Here is a 13,907-nt window from a genome sequence, read left to right on the forward strand (position 1 = left end):
CCATGACCTCATAGAAGGTCATCAAAGTGACTTAGAGGTGTGTTGTTCCTTGGGAGACCATTGTCTTATTTCTTGCTTTCGCATTCTGGATTCGTTATCGGATCTACGTTCAGTTCATCACAGGATACGTAGGCCTAAAAACAAGGGCCATCACATTCCCAACCCAAACTCGCAACGCCCTCATTGCGGTTAGGCCAACCAACCTACCCTGGTAGCATACCCAGACGCCTTCCAGACCGAGCACTGGGATTGGTATTGAATCAAGGACTGGGTCTGGCTTTGATACCAACTGTAACGGGTGGGCACTTACCCATTTACCTAAAAGCTTAAGCTATTGGGTAGTGTTGCATACCCACCTATTTATACTCATGTCTCTTCCTATCGGGATCCGATGTTGGACAAGTCTCCCCTTATAATACCTGACTACTATCCAAACCATGTTGACCTTTTGATGTCATGCCATCCTAACCATGTTAACCTTTTGATGTCATGCTATAAAAGCATATGGTTGGTAATGTTAGTTGTTGCTGCTAGGGTATTTTAGTGCTATGAAGATTATTGTAGAGTTTATTTTTTTCTTCCCTTCCCTCTTCAGGGACTCATTGTACATTCTCTCTCATTTATACACTAGCTTACCTTTTAACTTAAAAAAAAAAAAAAAAAAAAAAACTAGGATAAACCCCATCGAAAAAAACTATTTTACTATTTCTCATTAAATTGTCATTTCTTTTTGAATAATTTTTATTATCTTGTCTCTTATCTAAATATTGATTATACTATTCATCTTAATTTTATTATTAGTATCAATTTATCATAAAAAAAGTTTTTTAAAAAATTTGTAACTAGTATTTTCTAAAATGATTAACTTATTATTAAAATTTTATTATTTATAACAAAACTTATTATACCCAGTTTAAATTCTTTAACGTAGAAAAATACCTTCCTTTTTCATATAATATATTGATAAACACCAAATGACTCACTTGGGATTCAGGAAAAAAAAAATGACTCATTTGGGACTCAATAGACCACACAATGACTGTGCTCATATATCATGTTAAATACAAAAGAGAGAACTTTGTATTTTATATTGATGTAAAATAAGATGTATACAATAGGGCTTATATAGGAGGGGTTATGTGTGATGAACAAGTAAACCCTATATGTATATGGTAAAAATACATATGGTAATCTTATACAATGTAAACCTATATATGGTAATCCCATATAAGGTTAGAATATATTATACAATATAGTAATAATATATTCTAACAGCCCCCCTCAAAATCAAGGTGGATTAAATGAAACCAGCCTGAGTTTGGAAATGAGATTTTGAAAGCGACATGGCAGAAGCGATTTAGAGAAGACATAAGTGATGTAATCATGTGAAGTGATGGACCACAATTGTAAGGTCTTCTAAGGAAGATGATGACAGATAAAATAACAGTCAATCTCAATATGTTTAGTGCGCTCATGAAAAACATCATTATGTGCGATCTGAATTGTACTCCTATTATCACAATAAATAGGAGTGGCAGTGGATGAAAAAACTCCCATGTCTTGAAGGAGCCAATGTAACCACAGATGCTCAGAAGTAGTATCAGCAATTGCCCTGTATTCAACTTCTGTATTAGATCATGCAACCACAGTCTGTTTCTTGTTGCGCCAAGAGATAAGTGAATCACCAAGAAAGAAACAATAGCCTGCGATGGAACGACGATCTGTAAGGTCTCCTACCCAGTCTACATCTGAATAGGCACGAAGAATAAGCGATGATTGGGAAGAAAAATGCAGTCCATAAAACATAGCGCTTTTGAGATAATGAAGGATGCGATAAACAACAGCAAAATGAGTGGACTGAGGGGTAGTCATGAACTGACTAACTATATAGATGGCATGAGAGATGTCGGGACGAGTGACAGTAAGATAAACCAGACTACCTACCAATTAGCGATACAAAGTACCATCTTAAAGAGATTCTCCATCATATAGATTAAGTCTTGTGTTGCACTCAAGGGGGGTATCAACAATCTTGCTGTCAGTGAAACTTGATTTTGAGAAAAGATTGGATATGTATTTCACCTGAGTAAGATAGTAACCATCTGCAGATGTAGTTATCTCAAGATCAAGAAAATAACTGAGGGGTCCAAGATCATTCATTTAAAAATGACGATTGAGAAACTGTTTGAGCTCTTGAATTCCCATCAAATCATCACCAGTAATGATCATATCATCAACATAAAGTAAAAGGAGAATGATACCTCGATTGTTATGTCGAACAAATAAGGCAGAGTCATATGGACTAGTAAAGTAGCAATGCTGAGAGATAGTCTAACTGAATTTGGCAAACCAAGCTCGCGGTGCCTGTTTGAGACCATACAAGGCACATCTAAGTTTACACGCCTTATTAGAAGGATGAGGAGAACCTGGAGGAGGTTGCATATATACTTCCTCGAGTAAATCACCATTGAGAAAAGCATTCTTAGCATCCATCTGAAAAATTCCCCAATGACTAGAAGTTACCACGGCAATAAGAGTTCGAACAGAGGAAAGATGTACAACAAGAGCAAATGTCTCCTCAAAATTAATGTCATATTCTTGTATGAACCCTATAACAACAAGTCAAGCTTTGTAACGCTCAACAGACCCATCTGAACGAGTTTTGATCTTGTAAACCCATTTGCATCCTACAACAGACTTTCCAGGAGGCAGATAAACCAGATCCCATGTATGAGTTTTGGATAGTGCATCTAACTCTTCTTATATTACGTGCTTCCATATGGGGTCAGAGGATGCCTCACAAAAAGTTTGAGGTTCATGTCAGGTAGTAAGAACATGATAATAATGAAAATCACTAAGATGTACATATGGATTTCTTACTCGAGTTGAATGAGGGCGAAGATATGTGGTAAGCGCACTGTCAAGAACCTCGAACTGAGCAAATGAGTGGGACTCAGCTGGTAGAGGGTTGACTATATCAGATGATTCTGTAGAATCAGGAAAGAGATCTGTAGAGGTGTCAAATAGGGGAAAAGGAAAAGCTTTATCATGAACACCACTAAACTTAGATAATGCATGAAACAGTTTATGCTCCTAGAAAATGACATGACGAGAAATTTTGAGGCGTTCATTAATAGGATCATAATATCTATACCCCTTTTGTTCAATTCTATAGCCAAGAAAATAACAAAGTCAAGAATGTGGTTGAAACTTATTTCACTCATGAGGTTGAAGAAGAACAAAACAGGCACACCGAAAGACTCTAAGATGACTATAGTTGGAAAGTTTTCCATAGAGATGTTCATAGGGTGTTTGATATTGTAAAAGTGGTGTAGGAACACGATTCATGGTATAAACAGTAGTAAGAGATGCTTCACCCAAAAAGATGAAGGCACAAAAGCAGAAAGAGTGAGTGAACAAGTTAAATCTAAAATATGTCGAAGTTTACGTTCAACTCGACCATTCTATTGAGATGTACCAATATAAGGAGTGTGACAAATTGTATCATAATATTGAAGAATTTTTTGAAATTCATGTTGTCGATACTCCTAAGCATTATCAAATCGAAACATTTTGATTGGCTTGGAAAACTTAGTAGCAATCATTTGTGTAAAATCACAAAATATTTTAAGTAATTCAGAACAATTTTTCATTAAAAAAATCCATGTGAATCGTGAAAAATCATCAAAAAAAAAAAATAACAAATTATCGTGATCCTCCTATAGTAGATATAATCGAAGGTCTCCAAACATCAGAATGAATAAGATTAAATAAAGCAAAAGTAAAAGACTCATTTTTATTAAATGGTAAGGCAGGCTGTTTTCCCAATTGATATGAAATACAATCAAAAGACTCAAATATAACCTAACCTAACAAACCCGTAAATGCAAGGTTTTGACACAAGATAATGATGCATGACCCAAATAAGAATGCCATAACTCAAGAGTATGAGATGTGGATTGTGTAGAGGCAGCAGAAATAGTGGTAGTAGGCAGATGTAATAAGGAAAGTTCAAACAGTCGTCCTATCTTACGGTCTGTCCCAATGATCTGTCCTGTCTAAAGATCCTGTACAACATAACCATTAGAAGAAAATGTTATGGTCAGTCCAAACTCAGTTAATTATCCAACAGATAAAATACTAAGAGAAAGATTTGGAACAAGATATATAAATATGGGGCGTAGATAACTAAGATTGAGAAATAGTTCCTATGTGACTAACAACCATAGTGGAACCATCGGCCGTGTATATGATAGGGGAGTGAGAAGTAGGAGTCTGGGATGTGAGTAAGGTAGGATCAGGTGTCATATGATTGCAGCAAGCAGAGTTAAAATTCCAAGAATCATGTTTACCTGGTATAGTAGAAAAAGTAGTGGAAGAAACACTTGGATATTGAGATAAAACCTAGTAGAGAACTGCCTCAAGGTCAATAATAGAGAAAACAGATGAGGCAAATGTAGATTCGCCAGAAGAGTTGTTAACTGGTGTTGAAGATGGTGGTGACAGATATTTTGTGTTAGCCACAACTGTAGTGGAGAGTCGAGCACGAATACGACAAAAGTCAATGTTATGCCCAGAAGCTGACATAGAATACAGTAAAGACCTGAACGGTATTTTTAATTTGTTGTTGGATTGCAGAGAACTATATCGATTATTTTATTGCGTCCATTGGAACTTGACTGATTAGTATTGTTGCGTCCATTTTGTCGAAAAAATGTGGCAGGGTGATCTAGTGCTGACTGAGATAGCACTGACTGAGGAGCAAAAGATAGTATGGCTAAAACAGTGATTTGATTATGAGAATAACGAGCCTACAAGCGTGTCTCTTCTCGAACAACTTCATTGAGAGTTTAATTAAGTGATGGAAGAGGTGAATGATTGAGAAGCTGACTACATACTGGTTCAAAATCATCATGAAGACTCATCAGAAACTGATAAAGTCGAATCTGGTTGCAATACTCAAGAAATTTCTTTACTTCAGAAGAATGTTCCCATGATGGTTCAGAAAAAGCTAATTGATCCTATAAGCGTTTCATTTGAGAGAAGAATTCATTAATTCGCTGACCTGATTCTTGTTTAAAAGTAGAAAGTTAAACCATTAATTCAAATTGGTAAGCCCCATCAGAACCAGAGTAGAAAGAGACAAGCATGTTCTAGATTCCCTTAGCTGTCTCATAACTCCAAAATTCCATACCAATGAAAGAATTGGATATGTTGCGTAACCATGTGATAATCTTGTGATTGTTACTGTCCCAGTCTTCAATACGTGTTGCATAAGCATCTGATGTTTTTTCTTTGGCTTGAGTAGGCACTGCACGATCTCCAGTGATATAGGACCATAGCTTGTGCCCTTTTAAAAAATTAGGCATAGATTGACTCCAAAAGGAGTAATTGTCATTGATGAGCGCTGAATATTGCATATTCGAGCCCCTAAATATACGTATGTTAAGACTTTAAGTAATACTTCTATCCAGTTTTAGACTGATTTATATTTATTACGTCTTTGTAGGTACTTTCCCAAAGAATAAGTTAAAACCGTGATCTTAGGATGAAAAGACTGATATTGAAGCTTATAGGGCCGTTGCCGGTCATCTAAAGCAAGCTTGGAGTAAAAATGATGAGAATTTTTGACCTACTTCAGTATTTTAGGCATAACTTTTTATTTGAAACTCCAAATTGAGCAAACTTGGCGGTTTTGGAAAGAAGATTTGAAGGCCAATGTTTTTGTCTCTAATAGTTATCTCGAGATTCGCACTCTAAATAGGTCAAAATTGCATGGGATTGAGCCTTGTTCTTGAAAGCTCGAGCTCTATACCTAAAGCTCGAGCTTTTGCTCCAAAAAGCTCGAGCCGAGACCAAAAAGTCAAGGATTGAGCACCATGAAAGGGGGATCGAGCATTATTAAAAGAAAAACCCAAAAATATTGTATGTGTTAATAGAAAAGATGCTTCGAAAAATATTAGAAGAAATTTGGCTAAGTATAGAAGTAAGGCTCGAGCACTGTAGCCAAAGCTCGAACCCTATTCTTGAAAGCTCGAGCCTTGTACCTTAAGCTCGAGCTTTGCTGTTAAGTAAGAATTTTCAAGTTACGAGATTTGTCTTAATTGAGTCATAATTCATCCCAGATGGGCCCAGATTACCCCAGGAAACCTGAAAGCCCATCCAACCCTTATTAGAAGTTAATTCTTCTATAAAATGAGGCACAAGGCCATTATATCGGCAGTCTCTCATATATCTCTCTCTCACGGCGGCTTTTAGGGTTTTGAAGAAGAAAATCCAAAAGGAGTTTTGGCAGTCCATGGCAATGAAGACCACAACAACACAGATGATATCTTGTGTCGTTATAAGTAGCTAATTCCTCTCTTAGGGCATTGATGTAGCCCGAATCCGAATACTATGGTTTGATTGTTCTGTACTTTGGGAATTTAATATATTATGTATTTTGATTGCATAATTATGGGCAATTGACTTAATTCAATTAGTTTTTATTGATTACATAGTTTTTAAATAATTAATATGTTGTCTTAGATTTAATTGTTCTTAAACTATATTCAACTCATTCTTATTGGATGGTATTTGGTGGAGGCCTATCGGATATAAGAATGGAGATCATGTAATAGTATTCAAACGTTTTTTATGAATGAATGTTTTCGTAGTCTATTCCTAGGGAAGACGAGTTATACTACAAAATTAGTTAGAAGTAGTTAGGTAGATAATTCATGCCAATCAAAGATAGGTTATAGTTAATTAAAATTCATGTAACATCTTTCTTTAAATCTGAATTAAATTAATGTTATTGAGTTTAATTCCATATGATACATAATTATTAAAATCCCAAAGTTGAACAGTTGACCATAATATGAGGTTCGTGGTGAAGTCAATTCCTAAGTATTTTTTCCCTTGATCTCAATCCTTTTATTCTGTTTATTTTCTATTATGTTATTGAATTGCAGCACTACATAACAAATCAAATCTTCTTTCTCAATTAAAATAGTATTAATTGAAGACTCGATAAACCACCATAGTCCTTGAGGTTTGACACCCTCAATATAGCCCTATCTTACAAGGATTCATTTTATTTTTATTATTGATAAAGAAAAACACACATCAGTCACCATTAAGAATAGTTAAAATAGGGTGGGTTACCTCATTTTGGGCCATTTAGAAATTCTAAATGCAAAAACGGACTGCAAATTAAGAATTAGCGCGAAAAACTGGGCTGGATAGGTGTTTTCAGAAGAAAACAAATTCAGACATTGTTGATATGGCGCTGACGTGGCAAAATGCTGACATGACAGTGCTGGCATGGCACTTGCTAGCGTGGCAACTGATGTGGCTTGATGATGTGGCAGCGCACGTGGATCTACTGCACTTGGGTGCGTGGCAGTTGCGGCGTATGGTTAACAGAAAAAGCTGACTTCTGGCTGCGCGTGGGGGCGTATGTAAGGTGTTTTCCGACCGTTTTTGGTGGCGTTGTGATGATCTGAGTGTGTTCTTTCACCTGGTATGCTCATAATTGCGGAAGGACTTACTGAAAACTCAAATTTAAACCCCTAATAGGATGTATGCTTGATGAACTAATTGAAAGCCATCAAGAGAAAGAAAATATATATATATATATATATATATATATATATATATATATATTCAAAATAAAGTATACAGAGAACTTGGCTCTGATACCATGTTAAATAGAAAAGAGAAAACTCTGTATTCTACATTGATGTAAAATAAGATGTATACAAATGGAGTTTATATAAGAGGGGTAATGTGTAATGAACAAGTAAACCCTATATGTATATGGTAACTATACATATGGTAATCCTATATAAGGTAAACCTATATTTGATAATCCTATATGAGGTTAAAATATATTATACAATATAGCAATAATATATTCTAGCATATCATTTACTTAAGTATATGTTTTTTTTTTTTTTTTTGAGTACCCACAAGACACTGCATAATTGTTGGACTTTTTGAAGTTTCAAGGACGGCTACTATAATATGAGCAAAGGTAGAAATTTAAATATAACAATTGAATTATAAGCCTAAGCTTTCTTCTCTTCTTCTTCTTTTTTTTTTTTCTTTTTTTTTTCTTATTCTCTCTCAAGGAAAAATATTAACTATATATAATCTTACTAAATTTTTAATTTTTTTGCGTATGCATTAATCATTTTAAATTTAATCTTAATCTCCATAGAACTAGTGTCAGGGGGAGTACATTATAATAGAGCATTGTGGTAAATTAATTTAACTGTCATCTATCAAACTCATGACTCAAATGACTAAAATTATGACTTTAATGGTGATTTTTGGATTTTAAATCAAGTACGCCATTTACTTTTGAATTTGATAGTAAATAAGTTGTTATACGTATATTCTACCAAAATAGCCATTGTTTGATATTAATTTTTTGGTTCCTGATGGATCATTTCTGGTCTATTATTCTTTTGCTACAGAGTGATAGTAGCAAATACCTGAGTGATGGAAATATTATGGTAACTATCGGAAATCATATTTATAAATTGAGTCGATGATTGTGGCAAATTTATTGGGTATTCATTATAGGTTTATGTTTAGGGATTTGATTTTTATTCTCGATTTGATTGTTATTCTCTTTCCATATTTGTAATTTTTCACTTGTATATAATGATAGTCAAGCTCTAAAACTGAGTACGCCAATTTTACTAAATCACTTTTTGGTATTAGAGCCTCAAACCTACGCCTCTCCTCTCTCCCTCTTTCACCGTCTTTTTCCTCTTTCTCTCTCTATCCTGTCACAGCCCATTCCATCTTTCTTTTCATCATAGACTCTAGCTCTCTCTTCTTTAGGCCGTTGTTCTGACAGTCCTAGGGAGAGCTAATCTTGTCTAGGTTCGATCCTGTAGGGGTATTCCTTTAGTGTTTTTCATGCACTAAGGATCAGAAGACGTGTTTAGAATTTTTTGGGGCTGCCGGGATATTCGGCAGTGTTTTTGGATTGGACCGCCGGATTTCTGGCTTCTTCGTTTGATCAAAATTAGGTTTATTCCTCCTTTATTTGAAATTATTGGTGATCTGTTGAATTGTTCTATTTAATATTATGGTTGATTCAAGTAATAATAAAGAAATTCTCCCTTCGGCGCAACATACATCAGCTCAACGAATTACTAGTATACTGTCGAATAGCCGTAATTTTGCATCCTGGTCTCGTTCCCTCTGCCTTTATATTGGTGGAAAAGGCAAATCAGGGTGGCCTTTGGGTACTAAAAGGATGCCTGATATTAATGACCCTAAATATGCTCAGTGGGATATAGACAATTTCACTATTTTAAGATGGATGTTTAATTCTATGGAGGAAAAAATTTATAATATATTCATGTTTTATAACTCTGTTCATGACTTATGGACTGCTTTGAAACAAATGTATACTCATTCTAGGAATGATGCTCGTATTTTTGAGTTATAGCAAGATATTGCTAAAGCCTTGTAAGAAGGCCTGAATTTGTCTGTAAGTGATTACTTTGGGTATTTGAGATCTCGTTGGGAGGAACTGTCTCAATATGAGCCTCTGAGTGAATTTCCTCCCGATACAGCCTCTCTTCTTGTCAAACGTCTTGACCACCAGTAAACCTATCAATTTTTTATGGGATTACACCCAGAATTTGAACCACTTAAGTCTCAGATCTTGAATGCATCACCAATGTCAACCCTATTGGAAGCCTTTACTACTGTTGATGGTGAATAATGCAGGCACCAGTTAATTCAGCCCTCACTTGTTCCTCCACCAGAGCCTGCTAGGGATAGTATGGCTTTTGTAACCAACTCTGGATAACATATGGCTGGAGGTTAGATTATTTGTCACCATTGTGGAGGGGTTGGACATGTTAAGGCTTGCTGCTTTAAACTTCATCTTGAACTGAAGCAAAAATTTGTTAGGAATCATTCATCTAAAACTGGTTCTTCTCGTACTGCTACTATTGCAGAGACTCCTGTTACTACTGGTGGACCTACTGTACTTTCTAGACTGAGCCAACTTCAGTCCCAAATTGGACAGATCTATGACCAGCTTGGCTCCTTTGCTTCCATAGTTAGTGCTCCTCCGGCTGCTTCCACTGCCACTATTACTACAGGTACTCCAACTGCATTTCATTTTAAAGCCAAGCAGCCTACTTGTGTTCTAGATTCTGGGGCCAGTGATCACATGACTGGTGAGTTATCAGTTTTTTCTTCCAATGTCATACCTGTTACACAATCTGTGTGTCTTGTGGATGGCTCTATATCTTACACTCACTGTAAGAGTGATGTTTATCTATCTCCTGATATTACTCTTTCATATGTCTTTCATGTACCTAAATTTGCCTTTAACCTTTTATCTATTAGTCGGCTTGGAAAAAACCTCTAATGTGCAGTTATATTCTTACCAGATCATTGTCTTTTGCAAGACCTTCATTCAAAGAGGATTTTTGGCAGGGGTTATGAGCGTGATGGGCTTTACTACTTTGGGAAACTGTCAAGAATGGGTCTTCAATCTTTTGTCATACTTGTTTCTAGTGCTTATGATGTTTCTTTTCGCACTTTTAGTCTATGGCATGCCCGTTTGGGGCATGTAAACTTTCAGTATCTATGTTTGTTGTTTCCTTCGTTAAATAAAGTATGTAAGGACCATAAGTTTCAATGTGAAGTTAGTGATCTTTCTAAACATACTAGAACTAGTTATATTTCTTATATGAGTCGTACTCTTAGTATATTTGATCTTATTTACTCTAATGTTTGGGGGCCATCTCCAATTATTGATTTCTCTGGGCATCGATATTATGTGACAATTATTGATGATTATTCTTGTAGTACTTGGGTTTATTTATTGAAAAAGAAATCTAAAGTGCTTCTTTTATTTACCTAATTTCTTCAAATTATCCAAACCCATTATAACATTGTTGTTTGTAATATTCGTTCTGAACTTAATAAAAAGGGGATTTTACATCAACTCACTTACCCCTACACTCCTGAACAAAATGGCGTGGCTGAACGCAAAAATAATCATCTTATGTCTGTGGTCCGATGTTTTTTAAGTGGTATATATGTGCCTAAACTCTATTGGCATATGGTTGTTCTTCCAACTACTTTTCTGATTAATCATACTCCCAGTCTAGTTTTGAGTGGTAAAGCCCTACTTCAGATTCTTTAGCCTAATTATACCTTGTTTCACCTTCTGGCTCGTGTTTTCATTTGTGCTTGTTTTGTTCATAATTGTAGTCATTCTCGTTATAGACTTGATAATAAATCTATTAGGTGTATTTTCTTGAGGTATTCTGCTATGTCAAAGGGCTATCATTGTTATGATCCTGTGGCTAAACATATGTACCATTCTGTTGATGTGATATTTCATAAAACTGTTCCTTTTATAGTGCTAATTATGTGGTACAAGATTCTCTCTCTTATGGTCTGGAGAAGGAGATCTCTCCTATTTCCCGTCCTATTCCTAAATTTGAAGATCAAGCTGTCTTGGAATCTCCTTCTCCACCCATGTCCACTCCGCCTTTGCAAGTCTACTCTCGTCGCCATCACACTTAACCTCCCCCTACCAGAATCATCTTTCAAACCGCATCCAGGAATCTCTCCTTTTCCCATGGCTACTACCATTCACAAGCATATATTCTGTTATCCTACCTGTGTTTGTCACCCTCCTTATTGGTATAGTTTCTCTAGTAGCACTAACCACCCTATTTCCCAGTATGTTTCATATGATAGTCTTTCAAGTGCATATATATCCTTCCTGGGTAAGATTGGGTCCATTTCTATTCTGATCAGTGTCAAAGGCTCTCCAAGATACTAATTGGGTGTCTGCTATGACAGCATAAATGGATGCTTTAGAGCGTAATAATGCATAAGAAATTGTTGTTTTACCTGCTGGGGAGAAAATGGTTGGATGCAAATATGTCTTTAGTGTGAAGTACTTAGCTAATGTTTCTATTGATCGGTATAAGGCTCAATTGGTGGCGAAAGGCTCCACTCAGATTTCGGGTAAAGACTTTGGTGCTACTTTTGCTCATGTGGCAAAGTTGACATATGTGCAACTGCTTGTCTCCTTGGCTGCTGCTTATTTTTGGCCTCTGCATCAGTTAGATGTTAAGAATACATTTTTTAATGGAGACTTACTTGAGACTATATATATGGATCCATGATGTGTCTCTCGCAATCGAACAATATCGTATAGGATAGTTCAACGTAGAGAGGATGTCGAACCCACAGGGAGATGAGATTTGTATTTAGTTTTCAATTTCGTTTTATTGGTTTACAGGTAACTGGTTGGAAAAATTGTTGGCTGTCACGATTTAACAAACGAAAATTATAACACAATATTTAAATAGCATGAATTAAACTAATTTAAATGATCAGAGAGAGAGAGTCTTAGGGCTTTGACTTCACCACAACCGTCATAATATGGTTAATTATGCTAATTAAATCTGGGAATTTAACAATGATATTTTCCAAAAGAATTGAACTCAATAACATTCATTCAATTCGGGTTTTAAAGAAAGATGTTTTACAAGATTAGCTAACTATAACCTATCTGCGGTTAGCGTGGACTATCCGCCTACCTACTCTACCTACTTTAATTACTTTGCGAATGAGCCACCTTTCCTAAGCATAGATTACGAAAACATTCTTTTGTAAAAACATTAAAGTACCATTACATGACCTCTATTCTTGTGTTCAGCACGGCTCCGCCAGATACCGCACAACAAGATAGGTTGGGAATAGAGCACAAACCATTATATCTAAGACAAAAGAATAACAGTTTATAATCTATTAAACCATGAAAACCACTTGAGTTGTCTCAAGTGCTCATAGTCATATACTCAAGAAAATACATATATTAAAATTAATCCCAAAGTTAAAACAATCTGATGAGCGCTGAAAAGTGCGTATTTAAACCCCTTAAGCTTGAGTATTCTATGACCTTTATCTATCTTACTTTCCCATTTTAGTACTTATTTGTGTTTTTGTTTATTTCAGGTCAATATTGTTAAAATGGGCTAAAAATGGTTTTTTAAGGCCTTTTTGGAGTTAAACTAAGTCTTAGTGATGATCCAGAGCAAAAAGAGGCTGATTTGGAGCAAAAAGAGGCTGATGCTGAAAATCTGCCAAGTTGGATCGATCCAACTTTTTCTGAGATCGATCGCTTTTTCTGAGATCGATCAAAGTTGGATCGATTGAAAATAAAAGTTGGATCGATCGAAAATCAAAGTTGGATCGATCAAACTTTTCTCTGATCGATCGAACTTTTGCTGGCAGCGAGTTGTCTTATTCTTGTGCGCGCCAAAAAGTCCTTTGGGGCTATATTCCTGACTTAGTGACTAAGAAAAAGACCTTCTATATAAAGGGAAGTGACCCATTTGTAAAGGAGCTTTTTATCTTTTTATTTTTTACATTGTATTTTTTATTTCTCTCTCTAGCAAAGTTAGAGATTAGGGTTAGAAGAAAAGAGGGAAGTAGAGGCACATCTCAAGATCCTTCTCTAAACGACTCTCTCTCTCCATCTCTAGAGCTTCAAAGAATAAGAAGAAAAGAGGAAGAAGAAGATGGAGCCATATTTGGAGCTTGATTTCATGACCACATCTACCTCATCCATGATTGGCTAGATCTACACTTAGGGCTTAGATGAGCCCTAAGTCTTGTGTAATCTAAACCCTTGAATTTCAATTTTTGGGGATTTATATATATATTATTGTGATTAGTGTTCTAGCCTTGTGAATTTAATGAATCTTGGTATATTTCTATGATTTCTATGGTTTAATTCTTCCTATTAATTCTCTAGTTTATTTGCATGTCTATGTGTGATTAAATTAGGAATTATTTCTTACATGATTCATATGGATTAATTCTTTCTATTGATTCTCTATTTGATTACATGTTGTCTT

This window comes from Cornus florida, unplaced genomic scaffold (genome assembly GCF_030987335.1).
Source record: "Cornus florida cultivar Cherokee Brave unplaced genomic scaffold, ASM3098733v1 CherokeeBrave_3.0.0_Hap2_Chr06, whole genome shotgun sequence".
In the NCBI taxonomy this organism is placed as follows: Eukaryota; Viridiplantae; Streptophyta; class Magnoliopsida; order Cornales; family Cornaceae; genus Cornus; species Cornus florida.